General features: G+C 40.7%; 1 protein-coding gene across 1 annotated transcript in view; it reads left to right on the forward strand.

The window, feature by feature from the left end:
* Positions 1-1,139: 1,139 nt before the first annotated feature.
* Positions 1,140-19,282, forward strand: part of ANXA4 (annexin A4) — a 54,036-nt gene continuing 35,893 nt past the window's right edge. The window contains exon 1 of the mRNA XM_019718517.2: positions 1,140-1,838. The gene's annotated coding sequence lies outside the window, so the exon portion shown is untranslated. The remainder of the gene's footprint in view (positions 1,839-19,282) is intronic.

The following is a 19,282-nucleotide window of genomic DNA, read 5'->3' on the forward strand; positions in this document are numbered from 1 at the left end:
TCCGGTTCCTCGAAGCAGAGCCTGAGATAGGGATTCTTGTGTAAGTACCTTAGCGAGGGAATATTCTCAGGAGAAACCTGTAAGTAAGTGAGAGAAGTAGGGTAGCATACAGGAGGAAGTAGAGCAAAGATGTGGTTTCTGCTGAGATTTAGCCTCACCGTAAGCCAGTGGGAGCTCTGGAATATGAAGGGTATCACAGGTTTATCCCTGGCCTTCTGTACCCCATTAATGTTAGCTTCTGACTGTGGCTTCCCAACCTGGTCTAGTAAGTGATCTTGTCAAGGTGCTAACAGCGTTTGCTCCATTCCTCACCTTTTTTTTTTTTTTTTTTAAGGTAGCCAATTTGTTTTTTTGTGTTTTGTTTTTTTAATTTATTGGGGTGACAATTGTTAGTAAAATTTCATAGATTTCAGGTGTACAATTCTGTATTACATCATCTATAAATCCCATTGTGTGTTCACCACCCAGAGTCAGTTCTCCTTCCATCACCATGTATTTGATCCCCCTTACCCTCATCTCCCACCTTCCACCCCCCTTACCCTCTGATAATTTGTTATTTTTAAAGGGATGCAATAATCTCTCTGATCTCTCTGAGGAGATGAATTGTCTGTATTTCACTCTTTTTTCTGTTTGTCTTGTAATTTTGCTTTCTCCTTAGTTCATACACTGAAGTGCAGAAATTAAGTTTTCAAGCAAGAGAAAACCAGGTCTAGAATCCACATCAGTTTGATCCTTGCTTTTAACTATGTCATCCCACCTCCTTTAGCTACATCTGAATGAAATCACTTAATGCTACCTCTCCTGCTTTAAAGGTGCGAATAGCCACTTGGATTTTGGTCTGTTGGGTAGCAAACACACTTCCCAAAGCTACCTACCCTTTGTTAAATAAAATCGGAATTTGCCTGTAGATTCCACGGATTCATTCTGCAAGCATTCACTGAGCACCTACTATGTGCCAGAAACAGTACTGGGCACGGGTGCAAAGACCACCCAGACTCAGTTGGTGCCTTCAAGAGGCTTGCGTCGGGGAGACAGATACAAACACGTTAAACTGTATTAGAAAGGGCGAGTGCTGCGCGGAGGTGGAACCCAGTAGTTGCTGATTAGCACGAAACCCTGGTAATTTAACAGGTGAAGGCAGAAAGATCCGGGGTTCCTACTAAATCCTATCCCCAAAGGTTTCCCCAAGGAAAGGAAACTCGGTTTTCCTCTAGGGAGATGTGGAACTATTAGGAACTTTTTGGAATGCATGTTTTAACGCGCAAGAGGGAAACGAAATGAGCCACTCTGATTTGACTTTCCACTTTTCCGGCCGGTTTAGGCGTGAACCCCGATGTTGACCGAGTAGGTGCAGTTTTTCCAGGAGGAAGATTTGACTCGCCGCGGGACTCCGGACTCCAGCGCGGAGCTGGGCACGGCGGGCGCAGGGCGGGACGGGAGAGACCCGGGGGCTGGGACCTACGGAACGCGCGGATTGGGGCGCCCAGGGCCTCGAGAAGTGGACAGTGCAGGGGTTTGGACTCCGCGGGACAGGAGCGGGCTGGGCGGTGCGGGATCGGACGCCGGGAGAGCGGGACTGGCCGCCGCCTAGGGCGCAGGCACGTACCCTGTGCAGCCCCCGGCCTGGGGGCGAGGCGGTCCCGGGCCCCGGCTCCAGGTGCGCTCCGCTCCGGAGGATTTTCCGGTCTCGTGGGCAGAGGGACAACCAGGAACTCAGGCTCAGTCTCCACCCCGAAGTGGGGCGGGTCCGCCGGGGATAAGACCCGCTGCCTGGCCGGGACAAGGGTGTGACCTCCGTGGCTACTGAGAACAACCGCCGCCTCTTCTCGGCAAGAGAGGTAAGGGGTCCCCAGTCGCGGGGTCTTGGGCTCGGGGAAGGGGAGCGCCTCGCGGGGACCGCCCGGCCTGCGCCACGCCGCGCCGCGGAGGGGTTCTCGCCGCCCTCCTGCGAGCGTGACTTGGGCAGCATTGGGTGGAGGGGGAGGCCGCGGGCGGGCCGGGACTTGCTCCCTGTGGACAAGAGGGAGGCAAAAACGGCCTTTATCTAGAAGCAGCTCCACAGCAGTTTATACAGCTCAGGATGCCAATCGGGGGCCACAGCTGTTATTTATTGAGTTCATGTGCCAAGCACTATGCTGGGTTTGGTCGTTAGAAACAAAGGACTGAGTTAATATTCCGTGGAATTTACTCAGTCCAACACCCAAATTTTACTTTTTAATTCTTTCCTTGCACCTTTTAAGAACTTGACTCCTTTCTCCTAATTTCTTACCTTTTCTATCCTTCTGGAATATCTAATGCCATCAGCACAATGCCTGACACATGGGGATGTGTTATTATTTAATGAGATCCAAGTCCGCCGGTGGCTCAGTTTCATTATTTTGTCATGGCTTTTACCAGCTGGAGACTTTGGGACCAAAGAGGTGATTGCTTTTCAACAATTTGCCCAACTTTAAGTGCTCCTAAGTTGATGCAAGTGTTCTGTGAGTTGTTTGGAGCAAGCAGAAGAGAAAGGGGACAGGAATCAGAAATGGGTAACCATTGCCACCCAAGACCTATTTACTTCCCAGAGCCCTATCTAGCCAAGGCCAGAGCCCCTACATTCAGCTTAGGTCAGATTTCTATTGCTTTGGGGACATACACATGTACACACACACACACACACACACACACACACACGGTCATGTGCAAACCCACAACTACTGAATCAAGTGTATCTATGTATTTCCTTCCTAGACATTCTTGCATTTGTTAGGGATCATTTTTCTCCGGATGCAATTTATAGTGTAACATGCACAGTCACCGAGCACATCAGCCCTCAGTAGCTGAAGGCTGAGCTTCCTGGTCCTCCCCAGACTCATGTCTTATGGCCCGTTTCTTTGCATAGTTCTCATTTGTTTTCCCCATCGTGCTCCTCTTGTTTGTAGACTAAGCCTGCTCTTCTCCAAGGGAGATGGAGGTAAGTGTGGCAGGCACTGCAAATGGTAGGCGGTGGCCAGGGAGTACCTGAAGCTTCAGGATAAATAAGACGGGAGGGGATTTTCCTTGGGTGTCAAATTTACCGAAATATTTGAGGATAAAAACACCTTTTTATACAATCATAGATACATTCTGGAGTAGAATTCAAAGTTTATATACCTTTTTAATCTAAAACAAGAAACTTAAAAAAAAAAAAAAGAAAGAAAAAAAGAAAAATCACATGGGCCTTCAGCTGTGATTTGGCCCAAATCTAATCCTTGAGGGTTTGCTTTCACTGCAATTAGGGCTACTTCTGGAAGCAGTTTGATAGGCGCTCCAGCGTCCTCCCTGGAGGGACTTTGAGTAACAGTCATCTTAGGTTACTCCTTTAATCTTTATTTCAACCTGAAGTGGGGTTATTAACCTTGTTTTACAGATGAGGATCCCAAGGTTCCAAGTTGTGGTCCTTGGTCAAGGTCAGACCACTTATAAACAATGTAGTCTCTCTGTCTTACTGTGGCTCCGTCAGTGCTCAGTTTATAGTGAGGCGAGGTTTGGGTTTGTGGCTTCCTGGCTTATTGACTAAATCTTGACCAAATATTTTTCTCTTCCTCTTTAACTTTCTTCTTGTCAAGCTGACATGTGAGATATGTTTGAAAGAGCTGCAGCTGTTTCAACTAGAGAGGGTAGATTGAGGTGGGTGTGGGGATATATTTTAATGGCCCTAAATGATTGAAGGGCTTGGCTTGTGGATAAGGGAATCAACTCATTCTTTGTGGCACTGGGCAGAGCTGGGTAGGAGTTTTTTGGATGGTAGCTTCTGGTTGAATTTAAGGAGGTGACTTTTGAAACCCGTAGGCTGGGTGGGCTTGGAGTTGGCAGGAGCTCTCTCACCAGACGTTTCTAGGCAGGGGCTCCACATCCCCTTTCTGATGGAGCTGTGAAGGGTAGAAGGCTAAACTGACGACTTCTAAAGCCATAGTTTCCAAACTTCAGGTACATCTCCAGGAAGCCTGCACAACATGCAGATTTTTGCCCAACTCCCCAAATTTTATATCTAGAATGACAGAGTTGGGCCCAGAAATCTGCCTATTTAATAAGCCTCCTGGATGATTATAATTCAGGTGTTTCTTGGACCTTGCTTTGACAAACTAAGAGTTAGAAACACTTCTATGACTATGTGTATGCCTGATAAAGCATTAGCAAAAACACAGGACTTATGTGAATTTAGGCCTGTCGTCATACTATAAATTCTAGGTAATATGGTAAATGCTGAAACTGTCCCCATTCTCAAACTCTTTATTATACTTATCACATCAAATTTACCCTATAATTTTGCAGTGCTTAACACCTCTACACCAATATGGAGCTCCAACAAAATATTTTTTGTTTGTTTTTATACTTAATTGAAACCAAGGTGGCTCACTATAATTAGATTAATTTCCCTAAGATAAATAAGTACTAGGGATGTGATGTACAATATGATGACTAGAGCTAACACAGCTGTATGATATATAGGAAAGATGTTAAGAGAGTAAAGCCTAAGAGTACTTTTCACGAGGAGAAAAACATTTTTTCTCCTTTCTTTTCTTTTTATTATATCTATGAGATGATGGACGTTAGCAGAACCTATTGTGGCGATCATTTCACAATATATGTAAATCAAACAAATAAAAATAAAGTTTAATTTCCCTAGGAATTTAGGATTTTTATTTAAGGCCTGTTGTTGGTTTTATGAGAGTAACTTGTTAGTGTTCAGTTATGTTTGAACTGGACTGAGAGCTTTTGCTGTGGGAACCTGAACCACCACCTCTGAAGAATTCTTTTTAAAGGTTCAAGATGTTTGAGGTCAGTAAATTGCCATACTGCTTCTTGGTCTGGACTGCTAGGCAAAAAAAAACAAAAACATAGCGATGTTTTATTCATAATCAGCAGCAGAGATCAATTCCAGCTAAAGGCTTGACTGTAAATTACTCTGGAAAAGACCTTTAACTTTCCCCCTCAACACCATTAACCCTTTAAGGCCTAGATATAATGCAGCGTGAGCAGCCTGACTTGTCACAGAGCAGGCGGTCCCACGAATGGCCAGTGAATCACTATGAATTCAAAACTCTGGTTTAAGGCACTCACCTCCCCCCACCTTTCAAGAGGTAACAGTAAGTCATTATCAGAAACTAATGTAGAGGGACCTTGTGGTGAGTGGGAGCAAGGTCCCTGACTTCTGTGTAATTGAGCCATCTCCCCTGGAGGAGATCCTGTTAGATACAAGCCCAGTGCTGTAATCATCCCTCAGCATCCTTCCTCTTACTCCTCTCCAGGTGACTCAGGAAGGCATTTTCTGGGTCCTGCTTAGCACCAGCTTCTGCTACTGTTGTTTATTGATACTGTGTGACGACTTATTGACTCAGTGGTTCTCATCTTTGTCAGAGTCACAGACCCCTTTGAGAATCTGATCAAAGCCATGAATCCTGTCTTGAGAAAACTGAACACACATTTGACATTTTTCATACAGTGTCAAGGGGCTTACGAACACCCTTCTAAACCCAATCATGGACACCTAGCAGGTATGAAAGCATCATGTTAAGAATGGCCCTGAAATTGGGCAATGCTTGTCAGATTAAAAAATGCATTCACCTTTGTTCCAGCAATTTGAATTCTAGGAATTTATCCCAAAGATATATTAGGACATGTGCGTAGAGACATGTGTACAAGGTTATGTACATTGCAGCCTTGTTTGTTGCAGCAAAGGGTTATAAATGACCTAAATATCTGTCAGTAAAGGGCTGATTAAATTATGGAATAGCCATGGAGTGTGATATTACGCAGCTCTTAAAAAGTGATGCAGGGGGTGGCCGGTTAGCTCAGTTGGTTAGAGCGTGGTGCTGGGAGCACCAAGGTTGCCAGTTCAATCCCTGCATGGGCCACTGTGAGCTGCGCCCTCCTTAAAGAAAAACAAAAGTGATACAGGTTGGTAGAAGTAGATATAGGATGATATTGAAGATACATTTTTAAAAAAAACACAAAATATAGGTTTGCATGGTATGCTACCATTTATATAAGAATAATGGAGGTTATCTATATTTTTATATGCTTATTAAGCACTAAATCCTTCTGGGAGGATACACAGGAAAATTATAACAGTAGTTGCCACAGGGCTGGGGGTGATGTTATTATAGACTTATCACTATAGACCTTCTTATACTGTTTGTACATTTTTATCATGTAGTATCAGTTTTTAAAAAATAGAGAGTTACAGATATCACCTGCCCATTCTAACATTGTGAAGAGGAAGAATGAAACAGATGAAGAATGTAAGTTATCAAATTTTCCACCCTCAAAATTAATATATGATCATACACTTTCTTATTTGAATACAAAGAGCTAACATGCAGTTATGCTTCAGTTTCCGTGAGATGAAGTAGCAATCACTCATTCTTGTCATACATTTCAATTTGATTATTTATTCATTTGGCTATACCTTAGCTGGTTCCAAAAAGAATGTAAGATGCCATGAATTGCATGGCGGGGAATGCTCTGTATTGAAATTATCTAATCAGTTCCACATGTCTTTAGCTGCAGAAGCAGATAGAGGAGGTAGATGGGATAAGTCACAGCCTGTAGAGTAGATCGACCTGCTCGGGCAGGGCCCTTTGTTAGAGAAAATCCTAGCACTGGTATCAGATCATGGGGCAGTGAAGGGCCTGGCCTTAGCTCAGAGCCTGGACCGCGTGCCCCCCCCCCCCCCCCGCAGCTAGACTGTGCCTTAGTCTGTGAGGTCTCTGCCTCTGCATTCTGGAACCTCCGTGCTGCAGGTATTAGGAGCTAAGGTTCACCAAGTGTTTCTATGAACCTGACCTTGTGCCAAACTCCTGCAATGTTATTTTATTAAGTTTTCACCCACTTTAGGTGGGTTCTATCATCCCCATTGTACTGATGAGGAGACTGAGGCACAAAGGGGTTGGTTGAGTAATTTGCTCAAAGTCATTTACTAGCAAGTGGGAGAGCCAGGATTCGAACTTGACAGTCTGATTCTGTGTCCTGTGCCACTTTATTGTAACATATAATGAGCTAAAAGTGCAGAATCAGCCAGAAAAGGCAGGGCTGGGAGATTAACTATGGAGCTGGACTCTTTTGGAAGAGTAGGGTCTGTGTCCACACTACTTGTCCAAGATGAACTTGATGTTGACCTGGGTCATTCTAAGTATCCAGGAGATCCCAGCTGATAGGTGAAAAGTGGAGAGCAGATGTCCAACCAGGACAATGTGCCCATAATTCTGGTAGCCCATCCCCGTGGGAGCAAGACTTAGGGCAGCATCTAAGGCAGAGAGGCAGCTCACAGCACCTTGGGGATGGGTCTTCAGGAGCTAGGCAGGATGTCAGTGGCCCCTGCCAAACAGACAAAGGTTCATTTATTTATTATATAATATGACAGGCACTAGAAATTCAGGGATGGAACACAGAGTCCCTGTCCTTGAGGAGATAAACTAGCAAATCAACAAACCAAAAATTGTAGGACTGCACAATAAATGATGTGATACATTATGCACAGACTGCCCTAGAGCAAAGGGGAGGTGCTCCTGACTCCATCATGGGTGGTCAGAGAAGGCTTCCTAGAGAGGAAACCTTTATACTGAGGGTAGATGGGAGAAGGAGGGCTTATGCACAGGCATGGGGATGAGAAAGCAAGACCATGGCACACTGGAGGGGTAGCATGTCACATAATCAGAGCAGGGCTAGTCCCAGACGGCAGAGCGGGAGGGCCCTCAGAAATCAAGGTCATTCTGTAGGCTTGTGGAAGACAGGACCAATTAGAATTGGGGGACAGGTCCTAGAGAGTTCAAGGACCCTATATTAAGAACTACTGGCCTGGATTGTAAATCCTGTTATTTTGCATCTGCTACAGTGCTTAACACAGGTATGTAATGAATGTTTTTGACTAAAACGTGCTGGTTCCCAGGAAGGAAATCAAGGCTGAGATTCAGCTTTGGAGAAACAAGACTCTGCTTCCCTGTCCTACACATGACTGACTGTTCAAGGTTCAGCTTGGACATACCCTGTTTCCCCGAAAATAAGACCTAGCCGGACAATCAGCTCTATTGCATCTTTTGGAGCAAAAATTAATATGAGACCCGGTCTTACTTTATGATCCCACCTTATTGTGTCTGATTACAGGCCTGTGTCCTCCACTCAGCTTTGAGCTCCTCTGAGGACAGGGATCACATAGCCCCCTCTGGCCCGACATATACTGGGTGCTCACCAAAGATGTGCTGAATGAATGTACCATTTCCCATGGATGGAAAATTTAGTTCAACCTTTAAGCCCAGCCTGCTACAAAATGACCCAGTTTTGAAAATTCCTTTCCTGGCCTTTGTTTCCCACTGCTCTCTTAATGTCCTTAATCTTCGTCCCGACTCCAAACTAAGTACTCTTTTCCAAGTAAGTTTTACCATTCATAATCATAGCTAAGGCTTCATTTTGATTGTACTCTCTGCCTGCAAAACTCTTTCCCTATTGAACTCTTATTGTCCTTCTAAGCCTTAGTCAACTGAGAGCTCTTTGGAACTCTGGAGGGGGGGATGACTTTGTTTTATTCCCCCCCCCCCCCCGCAAATCTGGTAATAGTTACCACATGCTGCTTTGCCATTGGATTAGTTATGCACCTGTTTTGTTTCTCTTACTAACTTCCATGCTCCTTGAGAGCGAGATCATGTCTCCTCCTTTGTTTCCTCCCACAATGTTTAGTACCTGATGGGGACAAAATGAATATTTAGGTAAGGATTCTGAGTGTCTGTACACACGATGAGCTGCAGTTTTGGAAATGGGGTCTCATGCAGGGACCACCTGCGTGGCACTCAGGGCCTGGAACAGGGTGTGGGAGAATCATGGGGGTACTTACTGAAACCTGATTAAATAAGGCCTGTGGGCCCCACCCAAGATTTACTCAAGTTGTACCGTTTAGCATCCCAAAACTCTGTGGTATTTCTGAATGCTCCCAGGTGATTTTTGTGCACACTAAAGTTTGAGAACTTTCCCCAAGTGCCATGGGAGGCATTTACAGTCTGTATTAATCAGGATCCTTTTGAAGCCACAGCTTCAGATACAATGTCCTGACAACATCCAAACACAGAAGAAAGGGAGGAGTTAGCAGGTTGTCTTTTTACCTGGGGGAAATTTCTTTCTCAAAGCCTTTTGGCAGGTTTGTCTTTATTTCTCATTGGCCAGAAGTGGGTCACATGGCCATTCATAAACCATATGTGGCAGTTGGAAGGGGTTTGCCTTGGAACAATCATTATTTCCTCCTGCAGCAAGTACCTACTTCTTCCTTTTCCAAGCCTAGTCCTTAAAGTCATGAAGGTTCTCTTAAAGAGGAAGGAGCGTAGAATGGAGGTTGAATGTTGTTGCAGAAACCTGGCTCTATAGTCGCTATTCTCTGAGCTTGATGCTAGAATAAAGTAGCCCTCATAGACGGAGTTAAACCTGGAGGGCAAAGCAGGGACTGGAACTCTGCCCTTAGTTTTGGATTCCTGGCCTGCCACCTCCAGGCTGAACAGTCAGCACTCGCATGTGGGAAGATAATTGAATTTGGAGTTCCACAGACATTGTGAAATAATAGATCGGGCCTACCAGGAGTGATGCATGTTTGCAGTGAATGGTTTTGAGAACTCTACTGTTTAATCTTTGGCAAACACATATCTTGAAACATATTTATGCAGGTATTTTTTTAAAGAGTTAATGTTATAACCTCCCCCCGTTATTATAATTCCTCCTGTTTTTTCTTGTTGTTGTTGTTTTTCCTATTCCCTCATACATCATAGAAGATCATGAATGGGAATCTACACTTATGAAATACCCATTGGATGGTTTGGGAACCTTTTTAGGCATCAGTAGTTGGAATCTAGAGTCATTACTCCAGAGCAGTGGTTCTCAAGTTTAAGAATGTGTCAGAATCACCTGGTGGGCTTCTTAACCAAATTGCTGGGCCCCACCTCCGGAGTTTTGGATTCTGTAGGTCTGGGGGTGGGCTGGAGAATCTGCGCTTTTAACAAGTTCCCAGTTGGTGGTGATGCTCTCCGTCAGAGAACCGCTTTCACAACCATTGAGGTGTGTGAACTTCTTTTAGGTTGAAATACTGATGTGGATTTATTGAAAAGATAAACATAATGAGAAAGTCAATCTGCACATGGCACGGTCTACCCTTTCCAGGTTCTTTGTGCTCCCTATTAAAGGTGCCCTGGGGCCTTCCCATCAGTGCTATGCTTTGAGTGGACACTTCCTTGAATCTGGGCTAGGCTTATTCCTTGGAAGTGAGAAGGTGGAGGGACACCCACACACCCTTCCTCCAGGCCAAGCATGCTTGTCTGGACACCAAAGGTGGCCCTCAGTGTTGGTCTTAAAATCCTTCTTTCAACTTAAAAGGAATGAAATTCTGATACATGCTCAAACATGGATGAACCTTGAGAACATTATTCTAAGTGAAATAATCCAGACACAAGAGGACAAGCATATGAGTGCACCGATATGAGGTACCTAGAATGGTCAAATTCATAGAGACAGGACGTAAAATGATGGTTATCAGGGGTTAAGGTGAGGGGGAATTGGGGAGTTAGTGTTTAATGGATGCAGAGTTCTGTTTGGGATGATGGAAAAGTTCTGGGAATGGATGGTGGTGATGGTTGTGCAACATTGTGAATGCAATTAATGCCACCGAATTGTACACTTAAAATGGTAAATTTTGTTATGTGTATTTTACTACAGTTAAAAACACATTATGCTTTCATGACTGTTCTGTCTCCCAGTGGTATGCTGGAGCGTCCTTTGCATCCTTGTATCAGCGGAGTAGAGCTGATGGTTAAAATTTCAGGGGTTTTGTGAGCTGATTGTTAAGTATAGCCATTGTTAAAAAGTAAATAAGTAAATTATATGAACTTAGGAGTAAATAAATTATATTAAAATATAAATATTTATAAATGTTATATTTAAAAAACAATTCATCACTTCCGATTTTACTACCATTTGCTATTATATATGCTCTTGAGGTTATTTATGTCTATCATGTCTGTGCAGTGGAAATACTACACAATGGTGCACTACTGCCTGTCTATTCCACTCTCTAAGGTCAGTGACAACACATTAGTAACTTGAAAGCAGTCATGTTGGAAATATTTACACCAAAGAAATGCCTATGAATCAGGGATTTCTTTTCTTAGAGAATCAGCTGTTAAATTTATCAGCACATCCTCGTCTGACCCTGTCTTACAGATTGGGGAGGGTGGGAGTAATTTTGTAGGAATAAAGCCCCAGCTAGTTAGGATCTTCTAGCGAAACTTTTTAAATTGAATTCTAGCCTTTTCTAAATAGCCCTGCCTTTGGGTGTTTTTGCTGTGCCTGAAGAAGAAGAGGCTGTGGCCAAGTTTAGTGGGTGGGAAACAAGATGAGTCAGTAAGAGAGTTGCGTTATCCTCCCGGGCAAGAGTTTCCTCAACTGGGAACATGAAAGGGGTGGGAGAAAAACTTGTAGAAATTAAATTCACTATTCTAGCAATGGAAAACAGATACTTTTAAAAAAAGTTTTTATTATGGATATTTTTCCAACATATAACCAAGTAGAGAATAACAAAATGAACCCCAAAGTATTCATCACCCAGCTCAATAGTTATGAACATTTCACCAAAAAAGAGATTTTTCTAATCATTGAAGTAATAAAAGGGAGGAGTGCAAAGGAAAAGATGGATAAGACTGATTTAAAATTTTTCTTCCAAATTTTTACTATATTAAAAAGAGAATATTAAATTATGAAAATACTTAATAAATTTTAGATATAAAATACTGAATTTTATAATATTTGCATCATTTCTATAAATGTTAGTAAAGTACCAAGATCTTAAATATGGGCAAAAAATGCAAATAGGTAATTCATAAAAAAGAATACAAACAGAAAAAAAAGAGAAAGATTCAATGTTACTACTACTAATTTTAGAAAGCAAGTTAAACCAATAGTAGGGTTCAATATTACACCTAAATATTAAATTATGAATAATAAATAAAGCAAATATGCTTATGGCTGCTGGGCTTTGAATATTCTTATAAATCTGGAGGACAACTGGAAATATTCATAATCACCTTATATATCACAAGGAATAGGTAAAAAAAAGAATAAAATATCTACAAAGGTAATTACTATAAAGGTTGTCATGGTATAAAAAACATCAACAACTAATAGTAGGGACATTGAATAAATTATAATATATCAATATGATGGAAGAACATAAACTTAGTAAAATGATAAATGTGGTGATTGTGTGTAATGTGGAAAATTAAGAGGAGAGAGTAGAACACAAAATTATCTACATACTGTGATCACAACTGTTAAAAGGTTGGAACAAACAGAAAATGAAAGTAGATGGTAAGTTTACATTGTTTTAAAATGTCCTTTTCAGTGCTTAGAGTTGATTTAATAACTTACAAAATGAAATGAAAGGGGGAAATAGACGATTGCTAAAGGCCTTATAGTCTCTAAAATTCTATGAAAGTTAATTTTTTCCATTCGTAGACATTGCACAGATCCATAATTTTCAGCATTGCAGTGGAGCAGTCTGCCTCCACCCACGTTCTTTCTGCGGGTTGGGAAATAAGTTTGTCAGATCATCCAGGCAACTTAAATAACAGCTGGAAGGAAGAAGTTAATAGTCACAAGTAAAATTAGCACCAACTGTCCAGGGTCCATACTTAATTGTTGCCATCATAAAATCCCGAGGTTGCTAAAACAAATGAAAGGAGACAATATATTTTCTGCCATGTACATTTATTATCCTTAATATTAAAAATAAATAAATAAAGGTTATTTTTTAAAAGCTAACCAGCATATTCTGTTTCATCTTTTCTGTGATTTCTTGAGGTGTTAATATTACATTTTCTATCACTTCTGCAGATAATCTCTATTTCTTTTAGAAGGATTCATGCTGGAGGATTATATTTTTATAGGGGGAAAAACAGTTTAGTTGAAACCAAACAGTAGTGAAAAGAATGCTATTTAGATATGATTTCTTTTAAATATTCTATGGCTTTGTTCCTTTTTCCTTGTTCTCTAGCATTTTGTCACAGTGTGTTTTACTTTCTTTTTTTTTTTAATAAATAGGGAAATGAAGGCACTAAGAAGATAAACATTTTTTTGTTGTGAGACTTAAAGTGATAATCTGAATATTCATGTAGTGTTTAGAACGGTATCGGATACGTAATAAAATAAGTGCTCAACAATAGCTGTAATAATTATTAAATAAAGTGAGATATGTCTAGAGCAGTGCTATGCAATAGAAATATAAAGTGAGCTACAAATGTAAGTTTGGATTATCTAGTCACATTTTAAAAAGTAAAAAGAGAAAAGTGAAATTAACTTTAATAATAGCGATTATGTTACCCAATAGATCCAAAGTATTATCATTTCAACATGTAGTCAATATAAAAATTACTAATGAGATATTTTACACTTTTCACACTAGGTTTTAACAGCCTAGCAGCCTGATATGTAATTTACACTGAGAGAACATCTGAATTCGAATACTAAATTTTTATCAGAAATACTTGATATTTAGATTTTATAAAATTTAGTTTTCACATAGTTTAACATACCCAAATTATTTCAAACATACTTAAAAGTTTTCCAATATCTGAATTGAGTACCAAAAAATAATTTTCCTTAAATATTTGCATCCATGTTGAAAATATTGGTTCATCTTTTTTAGAATTAATTTGACTTTGAAGCTAAAAGCATAACACTTTTAAAACTGCATCTAAGTCTTATTCCAATTCGGTCTCTCTTATTCCACATTAGTGACATGCCTTGTTTAAATTTTAAAATATGTCCATACTTGTTTTTTAAACTAGAAAATAATTTGTGATACTTAAAATAATAAGTATCTAAATTTAATTACAAATAATTTTCATAGATGATCACTGTTAACTTGTTACATATGTAAAAACATACAAATAAACACATTAAAAGTGTTGCATCAGTGCAAAGAAAAATATTCAAAGTGAATAAATCTGTTGACACCAACTAGGTTGGTGATATGATTAGATGTAATACTCAAAAAGATGCAATGGGCCTGACGTGTGCACTGCACCGTGCAATGTTTAAAGGAAAAATATTTTATACTGCTTCAATTTTAAAATTTAATTAAAATTAAACAAAATTAAATATTTGGTTTCTCAGTCGCACTGGCCACATTTGAGTTGCTCACTAACCCACGTGGCTGTGTACCTCGTACAGTGCAGCTATAGGAACTATATCTGTTAAAAGACAGGGTGAGCAGAACATCTAAGTCCCACCCTGTGCACCTTTTTGTGTTGACATCAGCCTTAAGCAGGAGAGAAAGTTGTTTATATGGTGTGTTGTCCAATTCCCAGTTTCAAGCTGGTTTTCTCTTTGTTCCTCCCTGCCTCTGACGCAGCATCTTTTGCTACCCCCAATGCTGGTCCTCTGAGCTAAAAATAGCAATAAACTTAATATATACCTATAGTACTTCCCAGCATGCATTTCTGCTAGGGTTCTTCTCATTGATGGTGTTCACTCCCAACATCTCTTGGCTGGTTTGGGCATGACTAGGGTCAGTAATAGGTCCATCTCACAGCTCAACTCAGGTGGTAGGCTGGGGTGGGGTTTTCTAGATGGATTCCCCACATCAGGCAGAGCTGGTAGAGAGGTATAACCCATCTCTTCTCTTCTCCCCTCTCCTTCCTCCCCCTCCTCGTCCTCCCCGCCCCTCCCCCCCAATCTGCCTTAACTTAGTTTCAGTTCTTCTCAGCTTCTGACGAGATAATGTCAGTCCTAGTCTTTTTTGTTTTGTCATGACTTTCTTCCTTTGCTTCCCCATGCCTACATGAAGTTTTTAATGAAAAATTGAGAGAGGCTGCATCAGAAATAACAAGTTCCCCATGTGATTCAGAAATCCCCTGTGGAAGCCTTTTAACAGTTCTGTTTTTGTATTTTTCTGCCAGAGTCAGCTTGAATTCTGGAAAAATTTGTAAATAGAACCCTGTCCTCACCCACTGAAGGAGTGGCTGATCCAGGGGGAGGGGGAGATGCCCACAAAGCTAGAATATTTGCATAGCATGGGAGGCATCGGAATCAAATGGGACACTTGAGAGCAGTGTTTATTGTCAGCTCACTTCCAGATCTCCATGGTTGAGCCAGTGTAAATCTACAAAGGAAAACTCAGCTGCTTTTCCTGCTCGTCTGGAAAGATGTTTCATCTCTTATGGCAAATAGAAGTGGTCATGTTGGTGAAGAAAGGACTGGGCTGCGTAATACCTGTTTTCCTACCTACAGGCAAATAAGACTTAGGACAGCAGGAAGCCTGGCTGCATGTTTGGCTTTCTCACCGGACTCACTGCAAATCCCTTCCCTCCTTGTACGGTAGTCCCCCCCTTCTCTGCAGGGGATACATTTCAAGATCCCTAGTGGATCCTTGAAACTGTGGATAATACTGAATCTGATATATACTGTTTTTTCCTATACATACATACCTATGATGAAGTTTAATTTGTAAATTAGACACAGTAAGAGATGAACAACAATGACTAATAATAAAATAGAACAATTATAACAATATACTGTAATAAAAGTTATGTGAATGTGGTCTCTGTCCCTCTCTCTCTGATAACCGAGATAGCTGCTAAGTGACTAACAGGCAGGTAGCGTGTACAGCGTGGATACACTGGACAAAGAATGAGTCACATCCTAGGCGGGACAGAGTGGGTTAGTGCGAGATTTCCTGACGCTATTCAGAACTACACACAATTTAAAACTTATGAATTTTTCATTTCTGGAACTTTAAATTTAGTATTTTTGGACTGTGGATGACCGTGGGTAACTAAAACCACAGAAAGCAAAACCGTGGATAAGAGGAGACTACTTACTGTATTTTAGTTTCTTATTCAGGTTTAGTCTGTCTATTTCCTTTCTGTATCACAAGGATTTTGTAAAGAAAGATGGAGTGGATTTTAGAGTCTCTGGGAAAGATTATATGAGAAAGACCAGATACTAGATTCAAGGTTCTTTTTTTCTGATGAGGTGCTCCTCTTGTTATATCCCTAAGACTTCTGATTGCTGAGGCAACAGCTATCAAGAGTACTGGTTAACCTTGGAACTTAGGTCTCAGGATATGATGGCCTGTAGTTTGTGATTCATAAGGAGAGGCCAGAGGTGACCCAAGTGCAGGTGGACATATGAGACTTCCTGGTAATAGAACAGACGAGAACTGGAGATAATGCCCGTATCTTGTGATCAACTAGTTGGGGTTCCCGCTTTAGATTCTTACTTGCCTGGAATGGTTTACCTGTGGTGTTTCTGAAGGAGGAACATGGAATTAAGTTACCTTTCATGTTTCCTTGAGGATATTTGACTCTAACAGAACTCTGAAAATGGATCAGGAAACATGATATAAACTGTGGCAAAACCTAACTGTGCTGGACAGATTTTTTTTCTTTGAATAATTGTTATACCCGAGGAGACATGATTTTACCCATGATGCTGTATGCTGTGCAAATCTATATAGATTTTTGGATTCCACTGAGTTTGCCTTAGAAGTTTGCCTTAGAGTGGATATTGTTTGCCTTAGAAGTTTGCCTTAGAGCGAAGGGTAACAGCTATATGCTTTCCCTGAGAGGCCACTGCCAACCTATAAAACTGAGGCCATAGCCTCTTAGGTTATATATATATATATTTTTTTATATATAAAATTTATATATATTAATTATATATTAATTATATAATTATATAATTAATATATAATATATATTATAAAATATATATAAAATTTTATTGAGCTATAATTCATATACAATAAAATGCACAGATTTTAAGTGGTTAGTTCAGTGAGGGTTTTTTAAGGAGTTCACATTTTTTAAAAAAAAATTTGTAAAATATACAGAAAATAAAATTTACTGTCTTAACTATTTTTAAGTGTACAGTTCTTAAGTATACAGTTAATTATTTTTAAATACATTTACATTGTTTTGCAACCATCAACACCATCCATCCACAGCACTCTTTTCATCTACAAAACTGAAATTCTGTACCTGCTAAACTATAACTCCTTATTTGCCCCTTCTCTCACCCCCTGGCACTACCATTCTACTTTCTGTCTTACGAATTTGGCTACTCTAAGTACCTATTTTAAGTGGAATCATACAGTATTTATCCTTTTGTGTCTGGCTTATTTCACTTAGTATCATGTCCTTAAGGTTTATTCATGCTGTAGCATGTGACAAATTTCTTTCCTTTTTATGGCCTACTAATATTTCATTGTATGTATGTACCACATTTTTTTATCCATTCATTTGTCATTTGACACATGGGTTGCTTCCATGTTTGGGCTATTGTAAATAACACTGCTGTGAACATGGGTGTACAGATATATCACTGAGTCCCTGCTTTCAATTCTTTTGAGAGAAAAAAATACACACACACACACACACACACACACACACACACACACTGGGGGTGCCAAAAAAATGTATGCAAGTGGACACTTTAGTCAACTTTGCTCAAGCAGTAGTTTGCCATAATCAGAAGTATCTGCACCACTTTGAGCACCTCTTGTAACTGCAGAAATCAAACGTGACTTGTATTCATCTTTTGTTATTGGTATATATTGAGTACTACAATTTTAACAGTTTTTCTTTCTTAAAATGTGTATACATTTTTGGCACTATATATATATATATATATATATATATATATATCCAGAAGTGTATATATATCCAGAAGTACATATACCCAGAATATATACCCAGAAGTGGAATTGCTGGATCATATAGTAATCATTCTGTTTTTCAACTTTTTGAGGATTCAGCATGCTATTTTCCATAGTGGTGGTACCATTTTACACTCCCACCAGCAGTACACAAGTGTTCCAGTTTTTCCACATCTTCACCAACTCTTGTTATTTTCTGTTTTGTTTTATAGTAGCCATTAGAATGGGTATGAGGTGAGTTCAGTGAGTTTTGACAAATGTATACATCTGGGTACCACTACCCCAATCAAGATGAGGACCATTTTGATTACCCCCTAACATTCCATTTCGTGCTCCTCTGAACCCTCTGCTTCATCACTTCCTCCCCAATCCCTCACCCCAGGCAACCACTTGTGTTCCTTCTAGCAGTATACATTAGCTTTGCTTGTTTTAGAATTTCATATAAATACTTTGCTTGGCTTCATTCACTCAGAATAATGTTTATTTATCAATATTGTCTTTTATGGCTAGTGTTTTTTTTTGTGTGTTCTAAGAAATCCCTGCCTACCTCAAGATAGAGAATACATTCTCCTATGTGGGTGGAAGATAAACCCCAGTGTAACTGGAGTAATCAAAGCTATGCTAAGGTTTCTTTAGAGAATACCACGGGGCTCAGAAACAAGTGAGAGGAGACTGGGGAAGCCTGGGAAGGGCCACGGGGGAGAACAGGCCTCCAAGGAAGCCCAAGGAGCCAAGGCAATTAATAGCGTTCCTCTGGCTGCAGGAGCATCTCGTTTCATTAAAGTCAGTAGGCATTTCTTGTAGGCACACAGGGTGCAAGTCACTGTTAAGAATTAGAAGCAGGAAAGTGGGGGTCCAGGATGGGAATATGGTAAGTACCAGGGAGAATGATGTCTTAGAATTTAGACCACTGTGCGAACAATGATTTTGTCAGAGGACAGACACACACAGAGGACCTCATTGACTTGGTGGCCAAAAGAACCATAAGGGAACCCTGGTTTGATATGTTGGTAGACATGAAAGCCTGAACTCTGTACACCACAGCTGTTTTTAATGTGAGTAGAGTTGGTAACCCACACCTTAACTCACTAAACAGGTGCTGCTAGAATGTGAAGCTGTGGGGGATCCTTGGAGGGAAAAGGAATAAAAAGAATAGCTAACATTTGTTGAGTACGTATTGTGTGTGCCTTTCTAAGTACTTGACGTGATAAATAACTTGATTACTCTTTACTACAACCCTATAAAGTAATTATTGTTATTAATTCCATGTTACCAATGAGGAAATTGAAATACAGAGAAATAATAACTTGCCTCAAACCATACAGCTAGGAAGTGTGTATAAGAGGTTTCTGAACCCAAGTGTTGGGGCTCTGAGCTCCAGCCACTTTGTTGTGAAGGAAGGGTGGTGTGGTCTTAGAAGGAGGACATCCTGCCCCTTCGGAATGGCCATCGTGTGAAATTAGCAACCAGGCTGTGAAGTTGGCTGCACCGACCTCAGATTTGGACCTACCCGCTGCTGTTTCTCATCAGAAGGATTCTCTCTTCCTAGTGGAAACCTGTACTACACACAATGCC

Source organism: Rhinolophus sinicus, linkage group LG05 (assembly GCF_036562045.2).
Source record: "Rhinolophus sinicus isolate RSC01 linkage group LG05, ASM3656204v1, whole genome shotgun sequence".
Taxonomy (NCBI): domain Eukaryota; kingdom Metazoa; phylum Chordata; class Mammalia; order Chiroptera; family Rhinolophidae; genus Rhinolophus; species Rhinolophus sinicus.